Raw genomic sequence first — 19,773 nt, forward strand, 5'->3', positions numbered from 1 at the left:
TTCTGTCTCACAACCTTTCATTACATGTTTCCTTGACTGAGTCGCCGCACTACCACTTTCATGTGCTGACTACTGTTTCACATTGTTGTCGTGATATGACAGTGTCCTTTCCACTAGAAAAGGTAGGAACAGCAACAGTTCTAGAAGCTAACGCTCGCTAGTTAGCACCTGTCGCTAGGTAGTTTGGTGGCCAGGACGACAGTTACTGTGTCCATGATGGAATCAATTGAATGTGGAAGGAGAGAGGACAGAATGGCACTCCTAATGAAGAAGAAATAAAAGAAAAATAACATTTGGAATGTGAGTAAGAAAGAATAAAAAGAAAATAGACTCCACACTCAGAGACAATGGACAGCAGCAGCTTCACACAACAGGCCAGAAATTATTTTTAATATCCTACTATTGAAAGCTTATAGAGATAATAGAAATAAAATAGCAACTTCCAACTAATATGGGTACTACACCCCAAAGAGGAATTATTGCTTATTTACCTCTCTTCCTCAGACCTAAATTATTTAGTTCTATCAGGGTAAAAGATAAGCTAGAATACTTATGCCACGTAAAGCCAACCTCATGGAACACACTGGCTGCTGCACACTTAGGCCAGGCAATGGCAATAGGAGTGAGGCTGTGCCATGGCCACGAGCACCCGTATACAGTAATCTGTTGAGGGGAAAGACCTGGAGGTGTGGAGTTTTTTTAATGTATTGGAAGATGAATGATGACTTGTAAGTCACACCTCTTGCCCACTGGTATGGGCACCCTTGCACCAGCAGGCATTGTCATAGGATGAGAGACACTGCTGTGGCCGCCATTGACCTCGTGGCTGTGTTGAAGTAAATTAAATTAGTCTATCACAGTAACCATTCACAACAGGAGATGTGGTTGTGTGAAGTTTTTTGCTCCAAGTGATTGTTTCCCAGACATCCTTGAATATTGACAAATCCTCGGAGGACAATGTGTGTATATTATTATTATTATTATTATTATTGTCATCAGAATGTCAAATAGTTCTGAAACTGGATTCAGGAACAGCACACCCAGCCCAGTAAATATATAGTAGCGTACAAAGCAAATAATGGCAGGTGTGTGTGTGTGTGTGTGTGTGTGTGTGTAAAACTCTAATTCAATTAGGCATGCTAATCTCCAAAACAATAAATTGTGCTAAGTCTTTTCTATAAACTAATTATGTCAAATGTAAATAAACAAGTGTTCAGAGGCCATTCAGCACAATTTTAGAAAGCATATTGTGTCAAAACTCACAAACAAACACTGCTTTTTGAGTCTGTTAATTTGGTAGGCCACAATATACAATGGCAACACTGTACAACAACATGAAACTACACAGAGGCGATACAAGGTCAGTAGAGTAACAACATCCAAATTTTGGAGGCTGCACGATAAGTAACAGTTAAAAGCACGGCATAGTCTGAGGCCGGAAGACTCATGGCCGCCTAGATATAGGCAAGTGTAGACATCACTGATGTTGGTGACGCTAGTGTAGAGTCGGTGTTGGCAGCTGGTGTAGACTCATGCTGGAGGCCAATGGTGGAGCCTCTGGCCTCAATCCCCGCATCCACTGCTAGTGAGCTCGAGCTCTGTGGGGTGAGTAACGTCTGTGGTGTGCTGAGATTGCCAGCTGCATGTGTGGCCAGTGCAGTGCACAGACCTGCAGAGTGGCAGATGATGAAAGATAGTGGTAACTGTGAGTTTACCACATGACTTCCCTCCTAAGCAATGTGTGGGACTTACAAGTCTTGTGCAGATCCCTGCCCACTCCCAGTGCTCAGAAACCAGGAGCCACTGGTCGGTGGGCACTAGGCACTAGGCACTAGGCTGAAAGCGGACCATCCAGTGATGTCCACATCAGGTAGGCAGCGGTGGGAACACAGATAAGGCAACGGACACTGGAGACGACACTGTGATAATGTCTGGACTCCAGTGTGGCGGCCACTCCACTAGTGCACCCTCCAGAGCCGTCCTCATTGCCGACATGTCTGAGAGAACAGACACCATTTCTTAAAAAAAAAAAAATTACCATCAAGGAATTATCCAAATGGGACGGAAATCTGTAGATGCGATTTAGATGTAGCGACAACCAAATGATTACAATTTTCAAACAACTGGATGATTTATTCAAGAGGAAGAGTTTCACAAACTGAGCAGGTCAGTAAGGCATTTGTCGACCTCTGGCCTTACACAAGCATTTATTCTGCTTTGGCGTTGATTTATGGAGTTGTTGGATGTCTTCATGAAGGATATCGTGTCAAATTCTTTCCAGTTGGCCCGTTAGATCGTCAAAATACCAAGCTGGTTGGAGGGCTGTGCCCAGTAATGCTTCAAGTGTTATTGATCGGGGAAAGATGGGATGACCTTGTTGTCCAAGATAGGGTTTGGCAAGCACAAAGACAATCAGTAACTCTAGCCATGTATGCTTGGTCATGCTGAAATGTAAGTCCTGCATAGCTTACTATGAAGGGCAACACAATAGGCTGCAGAATATTGCTGATGTACTGCTATGCTGTAAAGATTCTGTAGTTGACAACCGGCGGGGTCCTGCTATGAAATGAAATGGCATTCCAGATTGTTTCACCTGGTTGTTGAGCCATATAGTGAGCAAGTCAGTTTGGTAGCCCATTGCTGTCTGGAGCATCTCCAGGCACATCGTCTTTGGTTATCAATGCTCAGTTCAAAATGAGAATTATCACTGAAGACAATTCTACTCCAGTCAAGGAGATTCCAGGCCAAAGACATGTCTGGAGAAGCTATGGAGAGCGTCAGGATATCAGCGTGAATGTCGCCTGCCATGTGGCTCTGTCACCAGGAGCGATGGTCCTGGGTGCCTTTTCTTATCATAGCAGGACAGCTTTTGTTGCCATCCACCGCACCCTTACTACACAATGGAACGTCAGTGATATTCTATGGCATGTTTTATTGCCGTTCATCGCAAGCTATCTTGGGCTTACATTTCAGTGAGATAATGCCTGCCCGCCCACAGAGAGTTTCTGCTGCTAGTTTCACGCATCCCAGATCCTATCTTGGCCAAAAATGTCGTGTAACCTCTCCCTAATTGAGAATGTTGGGAGCATTATAGACGTGGCTCTCAACCAGCTTCTGATTTTAATGATTTAACATGCCAATTGAACAGAGCTTGGCACAATATCCCTCCGAAGGACATTCAACAACTCTTATCAATCTGTGCCTAGCTGAATAACTGCTTGCATAAGGGCCACAATTGGTTCAACGCTTTATTGACTTGCTCAGTTTGTAAAGCTCTTTCTCTTGAATAAATCATCCAGTTGTTCTGAAATTGTAATCATTTGTGTGTCTGTACATGTAAGTCATATTTACCGATTTCTGTCCCTTTTGTACAATTTTTCATGGTGTGTCTTCCCCTTTCCCCCCACTTTGGGCACGTCCAAGAGAACAGACTCCACACACAACATATACATACACAGCAATTCAGGAGGAATGTGACGTAATTTGTAAGGTGATTGTACAGGTGAAAATGAACTGAAAAAGTCCTATGAACATCTGTCAGATTTCTTATCGTTATGAAACAGGAGCAGGTTGAGGACTACACACATCCGTCAATGAATATGAAGACAAGTGCGAATATTACTTACTAAAATGATGTGTAGGCACAGTGGTGAAGAGAATAAGGGTTGGATAGATGACTGATCCATCATATAAGAGGTGTTCAAAAAGTCCTCCACCCATCTCAATACACTTGTGAATGTGTTGAAGTGTGTGTTGTGTTGCACATCGAACATCATACTGGTGGGCTTTAATGTGGGACACAGCATCGGTGATGCGGGCGACAAGTTTTTCACGTGTATCCACCAACATAGCGTACACATTCCTCTTTAACCAGATCCATAAACAGAAGTCTAATGGGGTTAGGTCAGGTGAAACGGAAGACCAGTTGCCATCCACACATCTCTTAAAAATTTATTCACTTGGCGCTGGCAGTGCTAAGCCACATTAGTCGGCTTGGATCTGGCCGCTTGCCACCTTTCCATTGATAACAAGCTTCAAACACATTCACTTTTGCGTGCTTTAATTTTCAGGAAATCCTCTATTTTGCCGTATCGTTCCACAAACTCGAATTTTCTATTCAAGTAACTTCTCTGCACGTTCTACACTGTTATAATAAGTATTCATGCAGAGGTGATACCACTTTCTATGAGAAGTCAATAGTTCCATCACTGTTTTCACTAAAGTCTGTCCAGAGCCGGAATATATCTTGAATGAGGAAATGTATCCCTTACTCGAATTGCACAGCATCCAAATGAGTATGTGTATTTTGTAATTTTCAACGGATTGTAAACTTTAAAATTTAACCATCCACGCCACGGTATCATTTCTTCATCAATTGAGATGTTTTGACTTAGATTAAACATTTCTTTAAACTTTTTGGGAAAAATAATCAATTACAAATTGTACTTTGATAAGCCGGTCGGCATTATCCAATTTATTATTGCTATCGGAAAAATGTATAAATGATAATCGGTTGCAGGACATTGTTTTGCGAAATATCGGTGTGTCTGTCAAGGGATTCATTGATCCTTGCTTTTTTTTTTCCTAAGTTCAGGCATTTTTAAAATCTAGTTTCCTTCTATTGCAATTTTGACTGTAGTGCTTGTTGGTTTCGTTGCTAATATATTCAAACAGATCGTTCCCAATACATAATTGTACAATGTCCTCGACACTCTGTGTATCTTTGGGAAATATGTTTGGACCCAGGGATCCTTCTAATTAATATTGGTCCTCAGTAAATCAAAATCTTCATCTGATTCAGTTGAATCAGTTGGGAACCTTAGCGTTCGCCAAATTCTTCTTGGACGTATTTCAGTATATGATTCTGCTTCACTTACATTTTTTGATATCTTCTCAATTGGCCAAGTCATTCGAAACGTCAGACAAGATGTCTGCGTATTCATCGTAAATAATCCTATTGTCTGTTTTGTCCGCCATGATGAAAGGGAACAAGTACTTATAAAAACAAAACACTTGTTGATGTGTGTAACTTATTGTTACCTAAACAAAACACCAACAGAACAGAAAAGATACTAACTTGCTGTCGCCGGCCACTGCGCGATACTATGCTCACGACACCACTCTGGTGTTGCCGGCCACTGAGCAATACTATGCAGACGACACCACTGTGGTGTCGCCAGATGGCATAGTGTTAATACATCCACTGCAGCCAATGCAACATTGAGGAAATGTGTTATTCAGGTACAAGGATACTTGACTGGTACAGTGAATCAGTGATTCATCATGTTGCAGGTACATTTGCCATCATTGCCATAATATCATGCCTTCAAAAGTGCAGTTAGGTGTTGTATCAGGAAATGAGCATATGCTATGGTTGTCTTGCGATTTGGTAGCAACAGATGCCCTGCCATCAGGTCATCAGTCATACACACCAGACATTCACTGGGAACCTAACTTGGAATCTTGTTACCCTAGTGTCATGTGGGTTCTCCATTGCCCACGTATGAGAATTGTGGATGTTGACAGCATTGCATGTAAATATAGTCTCACCTCTAAATAAAGTTATTTTTGCATATCTGTGCATATTTTTGCACATATGTGCAAGTTTTTGCATGTCTTTACATATTTTTACATGTCTTTTCTCTTATCCAGCTCCTCTGACAACCATCAACACCTATTTTGCCCATTCCTGTGTCATTCCCGTTTCCTTTACACCATTCCTGCTACACACCCCTGCTCCATTTTATGCCAGTTCAGAAAAGTATTCATTTCCCTGGATAAAACCCAGTCCCACGTCCTATTTCTTACGTAGTGCCTAAACCATGGAATCCTCCGAAATGGAAAATCATAGAAGTTTCTTTCTCTGGATCCCACCCCTTCTTTCACAATGTTCTTCAACTTTTCGGATTCCACCAGTCCCTGGCCCTCACATATCTGTTACTGCAAAAACACATCTCCATGGCACGGGCATCTTATTACTGCCTTTGCTCCCTGTGCAAGATACTAATACTGTGCAATCCCTGCTTCATGTATCAGATGTCAAAAATTGAATCCCTTGCTCTCCAGCACCCAGAGGAGCATTCCAGACACCATCTCCACAAGTTATCCAACCTGCTAACATCCTGTGCTGATTCTGGGCACCACTATCGAACCCCTGACCCACCCACAGTGTTCCGTTTCGTCCACCCCTCATAGCGCCTAAATTGTACTTAGCTGATGTTTTCAGTTTACCACATTCCCCAAAACTCCATCAACACTCCACTAAGTCCACAACTGAAAAATACCTGTAACACTGTTGTTAACTTTTCCACTAAATTCCTCAGCTCCACAGAAGTTTTAGCCTTATCCGAAGGATTCACTTTAGCCGTACACTCACATTTAACCATGCTGGACTTGCCAGAGAACTTATTCTCCTTCTCTCGATCCCTGCAATGGAAACACTTCTTGGCTGCCAATTCCTCCAACCAAAGCCAATCTCATTCCAACATTGAACCTTGGCTCTCCCACTTCATACCGCTATCCAACCATGATCCCTCCCGCTCCCTCTCCCACGTAACCGCCCACTGGTCACTTTCCAGAAATTCCTTTCTGCCAACTTAGCCTCACCATCCTTCCCTTGGTCACCAACCTTTCAGTAGAAGAACGAGTAGCCATTCACAACCTCAAAACTAATCCTGACCTAATCATCCTACCTGTAGACAAAGATTCCATCACTGTTGCTATGAATCACAGTGATGACCTGCTGGAAGGGCTCCTTCTGATGCCTCCACCTATAAACTCAGCAAGAATGTTCCCATCCCAGAAGTCCAGCACAATCTCAAATCCCTGCTTAAAGCCTTAGGTCTTCCCTAGAACCTGAATCCATTTCCCTCGTCAGTCCTGCAACATGTCACACACACCCCTTCTACAAGCTGCCCAAAATCCACAAACCCAACAAACCTGGACACCCCATTGTGACCTCACTGAAAGAATTTTGGCCCTCATTAACCAACACATCCAATCAATTGCCCATAGTGTAGCCTCCCATGTCAATGATACCAACCATTTCCTTCACTTACTCTCCACCATCCCACCCCTTTACCTCCAGATTCCCTATTCATCATTGTTGTCAGTACCTCCCAGTGCACCCACATCTTTCATGCCCATGGTCATACCACTATTGAACACTACTTTCCATAACGTCCTTCAGACTCCAAACCCCCTACCTAAGTCCTCATACACCTTACTAACTTTATTCAACCCCACACAACTACTTCTTCTTTGAAGGGAGGCTATACAAACAAATCTGCAGCGCAGCTGCGGGCACCCACATGGCACTTTTCTATGCCAAACTGTTTATGGGCTATCTAGAGGAGACCTCCCTAGCATTCCAAAATGCCAAACTCTTAGTCTGGTTCAGGTTCATTGATGTTAACACCATCATCTGGACTCAGGGGCAAGACATCCTATCTACAATCCTTCACAACCTCAACAGCTTCTGTCTCATCCGCTTCACCTGGTCCTCCTCAACCCAATGTGCCGCCTTCCTAGATATTGATCTTCTCTCTGATGGCTCCATCCACACCTCTGTCCACATTAAAACCACCAACACTACTTGCATTTTGAAAACTGTCATCCCTTTATACCAAAAAATTCCTCCCATACTGCCTGGCCACCTGGGGACAGTGTACCTGCAATGACAAGAACTCCCTTGCCCAATATGCTAAGGGTTTCACCAAGGCCTTCACAGATGGGTACAAAGACCTAGTTCGCAAACAGATCTCCCACGCCATTTCCCCACACAGACCCAATCCTCCCACCACCTCCAACAGCCTTCGTCATCCAATACCATCTCGGACTGGAACAGGTGAATCACATCCTTTGCCAGTGTTTTGAATAACTATCTTGTGCCCCGAAATGAGGGAAATCCTACCCAGTATCCTTCCCACCCTTCCTAAAGCGTTTTCTTTTACCCACCCAATCTCCACAACATTCTAGTCTGTAACACTCCCAATCCCAACCCCTTGGCACAAGGATCATATCCCTGTGGAAGATCCAGGTGGAAGACCTGTCCCATCCACGCACCCAGCAGTTTCTGTTCCAGTCATGTCACAGGTTTGTCACACCGTATCAGGGGCTGGGCTACCTGTGAAAGCAGCCCTGTCATTTATTAGCTCTGGTGCATTCATTGCACAGCTTTTATATTGACATGACTACCAACCACCTGTCCACCAAGATGAACAGCCACCACCAATCTGCAGCCAAGAGCAAAGTAGACCATCCTGTGATCACAACGTACTCATCAATCAGGCAAATTTTATGATATTCCGTCGTATGCACTTGGGCACTACCATTACAGTACATCTACACAAACTAGATGCTTGTGCAAGGGTCAACATATGTGGCATTTTGGTATTCACAGACACAATGGACTTGCTCAATTAAACAACTCTACAGCACGACACATCTACATCTATGTGATTACTATGCTATTCACAATAAAGTGCCAGGCAGAGGGTTCAATGAACCACCTTCAAGCCATTTCTCTACTGTTCCACTCTCGAACGGCATGTGGAAAAAACGAGCACTTAAATTTTTCTGTGTGAGCCCTGATTTTTCTTAATTTATCTTGATGATTATTTCTCCCTTTGTAGGTGGGTGCCAACAGAATGTTTTCACAATCAGAGGAGAAAACTGGTGATTGAAATTTCATGAGAAGATCCCGTTGCAACAAAAAACGCATTTGTTTTAATGATTGCTACTCCAATCACGTATCATGTCTGTAACACTATCTCCCCTATTTCGTGATAATACAAAGCGAGCTGCCCTTCTTTGTACTTTTTCGATGACATCTGTAGGTTCCACCTGATGCAGATCCCACACCGCACAGCAATACTCCAGAATAGGGCGGACAAGTGTGGTGTAACCAGTCTCTTTAGTAGACCTGTTGCACCTTCTAAGTGTTCTGCCAATGAATCACACTTTTTGCTTTGCTCTACCTACAATATTATCTATGTGATCATTCCAGTGTAGTTTATTTGTAATTGTAATCCCTAAGTATGTAGTTGAATTTACAGCCTTCAGATTTGTGTGACTTATCGCGTAATCAAAATTTAGCTGATTTCTTTTAGTAATCATGTGAATAACTTCACATTTTTCCTTATACAGGGTCAATTGCCACTTTTCGCACCATACAGATATCTTATCTAATTCATTTTGCAAGGCATTTTGATCATCTGATGACTTTACAAGACAGTAAATGACAGCATCATCTGCAAGATGGCAACTCAGATTGCCTCCTATGTCGTTAATATAGATCAGGAATAACAGAGGGCTTATAACATTTCCTTGGGGAACGCTGGATATTACTTCTGTTTTACTCGATGACTTTCCGTCTATTACTACGAATTGTGACCTTTCTAACAGGAAATCATGAATCCAGTCGCATAACTGAGGCGATACTGTGTAGGCACGCAGTTTGATTAGAAGACACTTGTGAGGAACAGTGTCAAAAGCCGTCTGGAAATCTAAAAATATGGAATCAATTTGACATTTCGTATCGATAGCACTTATTACTTCATGAGTATAGAGAGCTAGTTGTGTTTCACAAGAACAATATTTTCTGAAACTGTACTGACTATGTGTCAATAAATTGTTTTTTTCGAGGTACTTCATAATGTTTGAATACAGTATATGTTCCATAACCCTACTGAAAATTGACGTTAGTGATTTAGTCCTGCAATTCAGCGGATGACCCTACTTCCCTTTTTGGGTATTGGTGTGACTTGAGCAATTTTCCAGTCTTTAGGTACGGATATTTCTGTGAGTGAGTAGTTGTATATAATTGCTAAATATGGAGAGGAACCTAACCGGTATACAATCTGGACCAGAGGCCTTGCCTTTATTAAGTGATTTAAACTGCTTCGTTACTCCGAGGATATCGACTTTTATGTTTCTCATCTTGGCAGTTGTTCTTGATTGGAATTCAGGAATATTTACTTTTTTCTTCTTTGGTGAAGGAGTTTCAGAAAACCGCGTTTAATAACTGTGCTTTGGTAGCACTGTCATCAGTGACTTCACCATTGTTATTGCGCAGTGAAGGTATTGATTCCGTCTTGTCACTAGTGTGCTTTATGTATGACCAGAATCTCTTAGAGTTTTCTGACAGATTTCAAGACAGAATTTCATTGTGAAAATTATTAAAAGCATACAGCCTCATGAGTGCTCAGTGATTGAACCCACAATTGCAGATTGGGTACGCAGCAATTGCCTCAGTGTGACATCACTGTGCTGCCATCTGCTGGAGAACCACCCACACCTCTTGTATGATGGATCAGTCATCCGCCCCGCCACTATTCTCTCAACCACAGTGCCGACACAGCATTTCAGTAAGTAATATTCACACCTGTCTTCATATTCATTTATCGATGTGTATAGTCTTCGTCCACTCCAGTTCCATAATGATCGAATATCAAGCAGATGTTCATAGGGTCTTTCCAGCTTATTTTCACTTGTAGAAGCAACTCACAAATTATGTGAGATTCCCCTTGACTCACCCTGTATTTACATATTGATGGTAAAATGATATCTTCTGTGCAGATACACTCACTCGTCCGAACTCTTGTAGGTCTCAGCTGAATAGCTGCAAGCAAATAGGGGATAACGGATGGAGAATACGACATCTTTAGTGTGCGGCTAGCGGAAACTTGTGCTGTACAGTAGTTGTGCTTGGAAGGCTGAGGCGATTAAGGCAACCGTTATAGAGAACTGGAAGCATCTGGGTTCGAATCCCAGTCCAGCACAAATTTCTCATGGTGGCAATCTGCCTAATTCGATGCCCATATATAGCTGAGATCTGAAAATATATCTTCCATTCTATATAAGAGCTCCAACGGGCTCTTGTCACCAGACAGTACTGCCTGATATGAACCTAAAAACAGTGTGAAGATGTCTTCTATGGAAACATCTTGGACATACTTCCTCACCTTCTGTTTGAATGTCCAAACAAACCTCTTTGCCACTCTATTCAATGGGGGATGAAAAGGAAGCGAACAGATGAGCTATATTTCATTCTTAGTGCAGAAATTCGCAAAAATTTCTGGCCGAAATTGTGGGCTGTTGTGTACCACTAACATCTGCGGCAGACCTTCTATGGCAAAAATCTCCAATAGCACCATCACTGTGCACGCTGTTGTGATTGTACAGCAGTTAACAGTATATGGGAACCTACTTAAACAAGTGAGGTAACAGATGGGCGACAGGAGATGCAGCTGGAAAGAATTTTCCATAATATGTATTTACCTGAAAGGCCCGGATCTGTTTGAGATTTGCTGGCTGAGGCACAGACACAATTACTTCAACGTGTTTCAGCATTGGTAATAAACCTTCATGACAAAGGATTTTAATCATGCTTCCTGCTAAACAAAGAAGTATGATTTTAGGTCCACTAAACACTACTCTGTGTAACTTTCCATGACGTCATCATCATCATCATCATCATCCAAATAGTTAATGCAACTCAACATGTTGCAATGCAGCTGTTCCAGGAACCTCTGGAAAACTGCCAGGGTACTGGCGACTCCAAAGGCCAACCTCTTATATTTGTGTAAACCGTGTGGGGTATTTATCAACAGTATCTTCTGCGAACATTTATCCAATAGCAGCTGTAAGTATGACTTGGCAACGTTGAATTAGGAGGAGAAGTATCCACCAACCAGCTTTTCATATAGTTCATCAGGCTTTGGAATGTAGATTGTGTCCACACCATCTTGAGCTTGAGAATTCACCGTGACCTTGAGGTCCCGTAAAGTCTGAGGTTGACGAATGGTTTCGTGATGATGACCATAGGACAAACCCACTGACTTGAGATGGATTCTGTCACGTCCAATTCCTGCAACCTGTCTAATACATCCTTCACTTGGTCCAGGAGTGCTAGTAGAAACAGCAGAGGGCAGAAATAGCAAGGGCATGCCATAGGTTTCAGCCGAATGTAAGCTTTGAATGACTGTCTTGCCCAGACCAAAAGAAAATAAGTCAGGAAATTCCAGTAGAACATGCCCAGTTGCATATAAAGAATGTTCTCTTGAGATTAGATTTACTATGTCATTGATGGAAAATCCAAAAGATGTAAATATGTTCAGACTCTCAGTATCAGCAGTTTTTGAGTAAGAAAGGTATGTCCCTTGTTGCATTTTTTTAGGTGGCTTGCCTCTAGTTGTACATACATTTGAAAATTGATGAGACAGAAGGTGGCATCCATATTGACTTAAAAGTGGACTGTCTTACCAGCTACTGGCAGCAAAATGAGCAGCATGCTGGAGGAATATACCTGAGTGAATGGTAAGAAATACATAACATTAATGTCCATTTCATCTTGCAGTCGTGAGACCAAAATGGCTGACCATTAGACAGCTGCGAGGTGACCCCGTCTTGCACATTTAGTGAAATTTGCACATTGGACTGGACAGGCTGAACAGGACTGCCAAATGCTCCATGTGTCTAAGTTGTAGCCTGCTAAACTGAAAAGCTTTTAACCGAAACTCTTTCAGGGTTGCCACAGATTTGGGAAATCAGGGAATTTCAAATGTGTCAGGGAAATCAGGGAAACTTGAAAAACACACACACTGGAAAAATCTTGATTTTTGTCTCAGTAGATGGAATGGTTTGTTTACTGAGATGTCATGCATCGTCACTGGTTGGGTGCAGCTGAGCACATCCACCTCTTCCCTACTCCCTCATTACTAGCGCTTCTTCCCATCCTACCACTCTTGCGGTCAGTGCTGACACCATTCGCTGTTAGCCTAGCAGCTACTAACAAGAGGCAGGGAGGCATGAGGAGTGGTTTGTTTGGATATGATTCTTAGAGGCTGTAGACACAGTGGCCAGAGATGGTGGTCATCTGTGCCTGCTGTTGTGTGTGAGTGATTGTGTGAATGTGCATGTACTCTCATTTTCTGACAAATGCTATGGCCAAAAATTTAGGTGTGAGAGTGTGATTGACTTTTCTACATGCCTGTCTGCAGCTCAGCGATCATATTTACGGTGAATTGCTACCTATCCTCATTAGTATTGATTCTCAGAATTTTTGCACAACTTATCTGTTGCGTGGATTGATCACAGTGGTCCAATTTCATCACATGATGTCTGTGACTCCTGACTAGCTGGCCACACAACTGAATTTTTGTGACAGGCCATTTCTGTGAGGATCTCTAAAGGATCGGGTATGCCAATCTGAAGCCCTTTGTTTCCCACTAATGTACAGGTCCTGCACATCAGATCTAACTGATCTGTTTGTATGTTGTGTAATGCTGTGAATTTTCATGTTTTATCAACAGATCAAGGACTGCAGTGCTCCTTGGCAGGCCAGAGGCCACAGGTGAGGTTTTTCAGAAACTGCGCCAGTTCGCCCCAAATACGTTGTGCAGTGAATTTTGGTACTTCAAAAGTAGTGTATATACTAGAAAGTATGGATGACAAGAAGAAGAAAATTGTGGCAGTTGCTGGCTGTTTGTACACTATGTACTGAAATATTTCTCGATAGAAAGCTTGCATAATACTTTTAAAATAATAAGTACAACACAGTGGGTAATAACCGACAATAATGAATATAGTAGAACCAACACCTATGTTGTTGGTTTACACAAATCTTCCACACCTTATGCATTCCTTTCAAAACGCCTATTTCTTTCTGAAGTTATTTTTGAAATCGGTCAAGGTATTTTAAATCTGTCTTGCGACTCCACTTGGGTTGCTTTCTCCATCTAAAAACAGTTCATTACAAAAGATGTTGATGTTAATACTTAAGATTTTTGCTCACATTAGGAAATGCCATCTGCTTGCAAATTTTATTTAGATATTTTCTCATTTGGCTCTATTGTTTCTTGTACCATAGCTGCAAAGATGAATTGTCAACGTTTGTCTTTACTTACTCTCGAGATCTCAGTTTCACTTGGGGAAACTAGTGGTAACCCTTTCTTTATCAGATGCTGTGTGGACAATTGTGTCTCTACTCATGCCTTCTGCATAAGAGTTTGGTGGTGGGTGTAAAAATCATGTGTCAGCAACTTAGCCCCTGGATTGCAACTGCCCAAGCTCAATAGATTGACTCATCTGCTAGTGACATTGGTAAAATTTGAGGCAAGGAGAAATTAGATAACAATGTCATTCATTGATAATGAGCACTGAACAAAGAATAGGTTTTTTTTTAAAATCAGTCAGTTTATTGGGTTCTTTTAGTGGGTCAGCTTGCATAACAGCTGATAAGTTTGTGGCATAAACCACGATAAGAAAAGGGATGTAGAGGCATCATCGAGATGTATTTAAATGCCTTAAAAAGCTGTCACAGCCTTTTTTGTACGAGTCCCAGTCTTACGATTTTTCCTCATACGGTAGGAGTGGTGAAGGATTGATTGTCTGCGACAGTACTCTGTCCAGGAGGTCCTCCATACTCTACTGACTTTCCATTTTATGAAATGGTTTGGCGATGATAACTGGAAAGACGGAAACTGACCATTCAGCACACAAAGTCTGTAGTCCACGTCACTCAAGCACAGAAATTCGCACAAAGTTTTTCACATTTTGAGCTATGAAACACATCCAGGTTCAGTCTATAGCCACCAGTTGTGTTGTGCCACACAACACAAATGAACACTGGTTTTCAAACCAGTTTATTTGGTAGCCTACAACACCAACGGCACAATGTACAATAATATGAAGCTGTCTGGAGGCAATACAAGGTCAGTAGCGTAACAAGATCCAAATCTTGAGGGCTGCATGATAAGTAACAATTGACAGTACAGTATAGTCTGAAGCCAGGAGGTTCATGTCAGCCTAGGTATAGTCAAGTGTGGATATCACCGATGCTGGTGGCAATAGTTTTGAGTCAGAGTGTACAGATGGTGTTGTAGAATCAACTGAAGGCCGACAGTGTAGCCCTTGATGTCAGTCCATGCACTCACAGCTAGCAAGCCTTAGCTCAGTGCATCGAGTAACACCTGCGATGGGCTGGTGAGGCCAGTTGCACATGTGGTCAGTGCAGCGTATGGATCTGTAGTGAGGCAGATGACTAAACCTAGTGATAACTTTTCTTACGTTCCCTACACTCACTAACACTCACAATTTCTCCTCGGACTGGACAGCTGGTGTGCAGAGAGGTGCAGGTGCCACCCTGTCCCTGCTGGGCTCCTGCTGGCGTTAAACCTCCACCCTGTCAATTGTCCTGTGTTAGGTAGTGGCTGTGACCCAGTGCAGCGCCTTCATGCCACGGTGGATCACTCGGTGAGCAGACCTCCGATCAGAGATGGTACGGGTGCAGCTTGCCCTTTGCTATGTCTGTTGTTTCATTTGTTGAAATGAATGAGAGTTCATTGCCTTTCCACAAGAATGTGGTTATTTTGTTATGGCAACCACCTCAGTTGTTGACCTGTGGCCATCTGGTTGTAAGTCCCCCACATATCTCTCACACGCACATAACATCGTCTCATTCGTCCACTAAATCTTTGTAAAATCATTATGGTGCCAGCTTCTCGACACGGTGCACTTCACGAAGTCCCAGTGCACCAACTCTTAACTGGCCCACCTGCAGATGTGCTAGATACTTGCTGGCTTCACATGTCATGCGGCATCCATATGGAACATTCGAAAAATGCCACACCAGCAGCCATCACTTAACCTTGACACCTGCGCATGCAGCACTTAATTAGCGTACTTTGCTAGTGTTTCCATTCAGTAATCTCGCTGCATAGTATGTTTCTGACCTACACTGGCTCAATAAGGCTCAGTCCAAAATGCTTCCCACCAAAAAACATCGGGATTTTAAAACTGACTTTGCCTGGGCATTGCCTAGTCTGACTTATATTTCACGCTTCATAGCGGGTGAAAAATGGCGGAAAATTAGAATAGATCATGATTTATTCGTGTATTTTCTTTGATGCACTACTTTTTTGTGGCTAATTGTGTGCTGTTATCTTTTTTTCTCATTCTTCCCTTGCTTCGATTATCTTCATGTAATGGTTCCTTCTCTTTCTCTTCCTCCTTGTGAGTATCGCACATACCCATGTTGCTCATTTACATCTGCTTTTCCATTTATACTGATTATCAGCCTTCCTCACTGTTCTATTTGAAGAAGTTTTGTTTTTATTGTCCTTGGTTACATTTGTTCTGCTACACCGTTCCAAATTGAGTGCACTCAAAGCTGGTGGATTTTGTAGCATTGCCTTTCTTACTGCCTCCTCATTTGCTTCCAGCTATTTTTCGAAGGTAAACCCTTTCACTTTCTCTGTCTTTTATTCTTGTTTTAGCGGCTTTCAGTTCTTTCTTTTTCACAGATTACATGTATTTTAAACAATTATTATTTATCTTGTATAAATCTCCATTTTTTGCTTTTTCCCTTCATACTTTTCACATAGCACAGAGATTTATTTTCAAAGTGTTACTTCTGTTCTGTAATTTAGAGGTATTCGCTAGATATGGTTCTGGAGGTGCAACATTCAGCTTTCTTACATCTAGTATTATTGTATTTGTGTGTAATGTCCCTGATGACATTGTGATTTTCATCTTGTTCATACCTTGTATATTATCTCTCCTAATTACAGTTTCTGGTTTGGCAAAGGCCACTGTTGAAGTGGCACGCACAGACCTGGGCTTTAGTTGTGCTATCACATGCACATCCATGACTACTTTGCATAACATTGGAAACTCACTCAATGGTTATCATTAGATGTGCTTTTTACTTGTAAAGCTGTATTTTTTGAAGCCTCTTAATCATCTTCTTTTGTATTTTCTTCTTTCTACCTTCACTAACCGTAACAATTTCTTTAACTGGTTGGACTCTGCTACCACCAAACCACTGTATTGTCCTTTATTTTGTTACCATTCACTACCTGCTTTATGCACGTTGTTGGCTAGTTCTTGAACTTCATTCCTCTGATCATATTTCATTTCTACATCATGTCTTCTGGTCTTTATAATATGGAATTGCATGTTTTGCCCCTTAGTATTAGTTCCAGGGTGGACCGAGCTGAAACCAATCAATGTTTCCCTTGTTGCCGTTCCTCTCTCCGCTTTTTCTGCACCATGGTCTACACATTTCTTCCTCTCCTCTCACTGTGATATATTACCTCTCATAGTGTATAAAATTTCCACACTGCCGTTCCCAGTTCTCACGGTGCTCTTCACATTGTGTTTCATCCTCCAGTTGTTTTGTCTCCTGTTTCTGCAGGCAAGAGCCTGCTCTGAACTTGCTGTGTCTGCTTAGGCCCCTTCCACAGCCTTTGTAATTTTCCTTAATGTAGCTGCCTCTGCCTTCTTGTCACCCATCATTCCACGTTTCTTTGCACTGCCGATTGTTGTTGTGCTGCTGGGGTGCTGCCCATGTCACTGCATTCGTAAGTTCGGTAATTCAGGTTCCATTATTCCTATTACTATTGTAGCCTTCCTGTTATGCTCTTTCTTTTATGCATTTTAAAATCAATTCTGGTTCCTCTTCTTTGTTGATCATAAGACCAACTGACATGTTTCCATATTGTGCTGGGACTCTGGTCATTACCCATCCTATTAATATTTTCTTTCTAACTGAAGTCTCCAAATATCTGTTTAACCAGCAGAAAAGTGATCCTGTCAGAGCACAGAAAACGTGAATCTGTTCCTCTTTAAAAGACTGACATAACAGTGGAGTGTGGGGAACCAGCTGGCTCAATCCTCATTCCACCTTTCTACTAAACATTTTGTAATGAAAACGTATTCATACACATCTAACACAGAACATTCTAAATCCTTTTATCCAGTCTCTCATCTTTCTTTCCCACTGCCAAAGTCCTCGCCATATCTCGGCAACTGAAAAATTCTGAGGTGTCCAACTTATTTGTGTCCTATACCCACGTGTTTACAATTTTGGTCCAATATGCCTACATGTTAAAGTTTACCAGTCTGGGAGGGTCCAGACACCCTCCTCAGACCCCCTCCCCAGCTCATGTATGGTCTCCACTCATCTGTATTTTTCATTTCCTCTATCTCCTCTTTCATTTGTTTCCTCTTCTTCTATCTCCAACCATCTCTTTTTTGCTTTTACTGCTACTGTCTCTCGGGGATTATCAATATCTCCTCTCTTTGGTCCCCACTGCTATTGTTTTCATCCATATCTCTTTCTTATTCACTCTCACTTATTCTCCACTACCACCACTGTCTCTCTCGTACTATCTTTCAGCACAAAAAAGCGTGAATATTCTCACATGCCAAAATTTTTGGTAAAGATTACTTTTTTGTGCTCCTGCAGGGCCATTCTTCCTCTAGTTCAGTAAACAGTTTTTTATATACTTCATCACATTTATATAATTTAACACATATAAACAACATATTATTACACATAATATGGGGTTAAAACAAAATTGTTTGCATTACATTTTTTCTGAATACTTTGTCATCAACTACAATTGATTGAAAATGCCCAGCTTTTTTTTATTTTTATCTTAAAAGGTTAAAATGCTATTAGAAATATTTTACCAAATCTGCAGTTTTTACAGTTTTACATAGTTTTGGAGTCATTCTAAGTGCATTTCAGGAATGTTAAGACTCTTTTTAGTTTTTTTTTGTCACTTTAGTATGTTTTGGGAATATTTGTATTGTCATGAAATGCCCATTATGCAGAGACAGCTCATCATAAAAGTTTTATTGGTGAAAACAATGCTGCCTAAATATATAGTTTCACCAAACTATAAGAACCTAAGAACGCTTGCCATATCTCCACTACATCAGTTAAAACTACTTTTAGGCCTCCAGATCAGATATTGCGTGCATAAATATGGCAAATTTGAACCTCGGGATCTTGGTAAAAGATAATGACATCAAAAAAAGTTTCAAGATTCCTCAGGAACATCATCTTAAGGTAAGTGGCTATCCCCACAGTCGAACAGGAAATTCCCACAAAGTTAACCCACTCAAAATGTTCAATAAACTGCCAGCTCATGTTCAGTCTATGGATACAAATTCTTTTGAAATTAAGTGGTACAGCTGGCTGTCAGATCATCCATTCTGTGACATTAAAGAATTCTTTGAGATGCCTGAGGAGAATATAAGCATTTAAAAGTTGTCTGTAGTTAAACATATTATTTTGTGCTGTGGTTAATCATGTGTAATTACAAATTTTATACTATAAACAATAAAATACCATATTATATTAGATTATAAAATAGCTTGTTGCGTTAACTTTTAAAAAGCTATCCTTTGTAATTTGGTAAACTGCCATGCTTCAAATGTATTCTATAATGTATTGACGGAAATTTATTTTATTATTCTGTATGTACTAGTACATCTTGTATGACGAAGCCAATATCATTGTAAAATGATCTATGGTGAATAAAATTCTTGATTCTTGATTCCTTTGGTACCCAAAAATTATGGTTTTTCAGATGTATCTTGATAACCGATACAGATTTCTGAAAATGGCATTTGTAAGTGAATGCTAAATATAAACCATATGCTGCAGTCAGTTATTTAGATTATTGCAGCCAATGGTGCAAAAATGGCAAAAAACAGTTTTTTTTTTGTGGTTTTCTGCAAAGTACAGTAGCATTGCACCCACTGGATCTCAGTAACAGATAATGACATTGGAAAAAAGTTCCCTGAGATAATCAACTTAAGAAGATAATGGTAAAATTTGAATGATCTGCTATGAATACAGGGTGTGTCAAAAAAAGTATACACACTCTGACCTGTCATAGACAATTTATTTCCCATCCTACAAGGTTAAATATCTGTGGGAAAGTAATGTTATGTTTCTTCAGCAGATGGCAGCAGTGT

This window comes from Schistocerca gregaria, chromosome 1, assembly GCF_023897955.1.
Source record: "Schistocerca gregaria isolate iqSchGreg1 chromosome 1, iqSchGreg1.2, whole genome shotgun sequence".
Classification (NCBI taxonomy): Eukaryota; Metazoa; Arthropoda; class Insecta; order Orthoptera; family Acrididae; genus Schistocerca; species Schistocerca gregaria.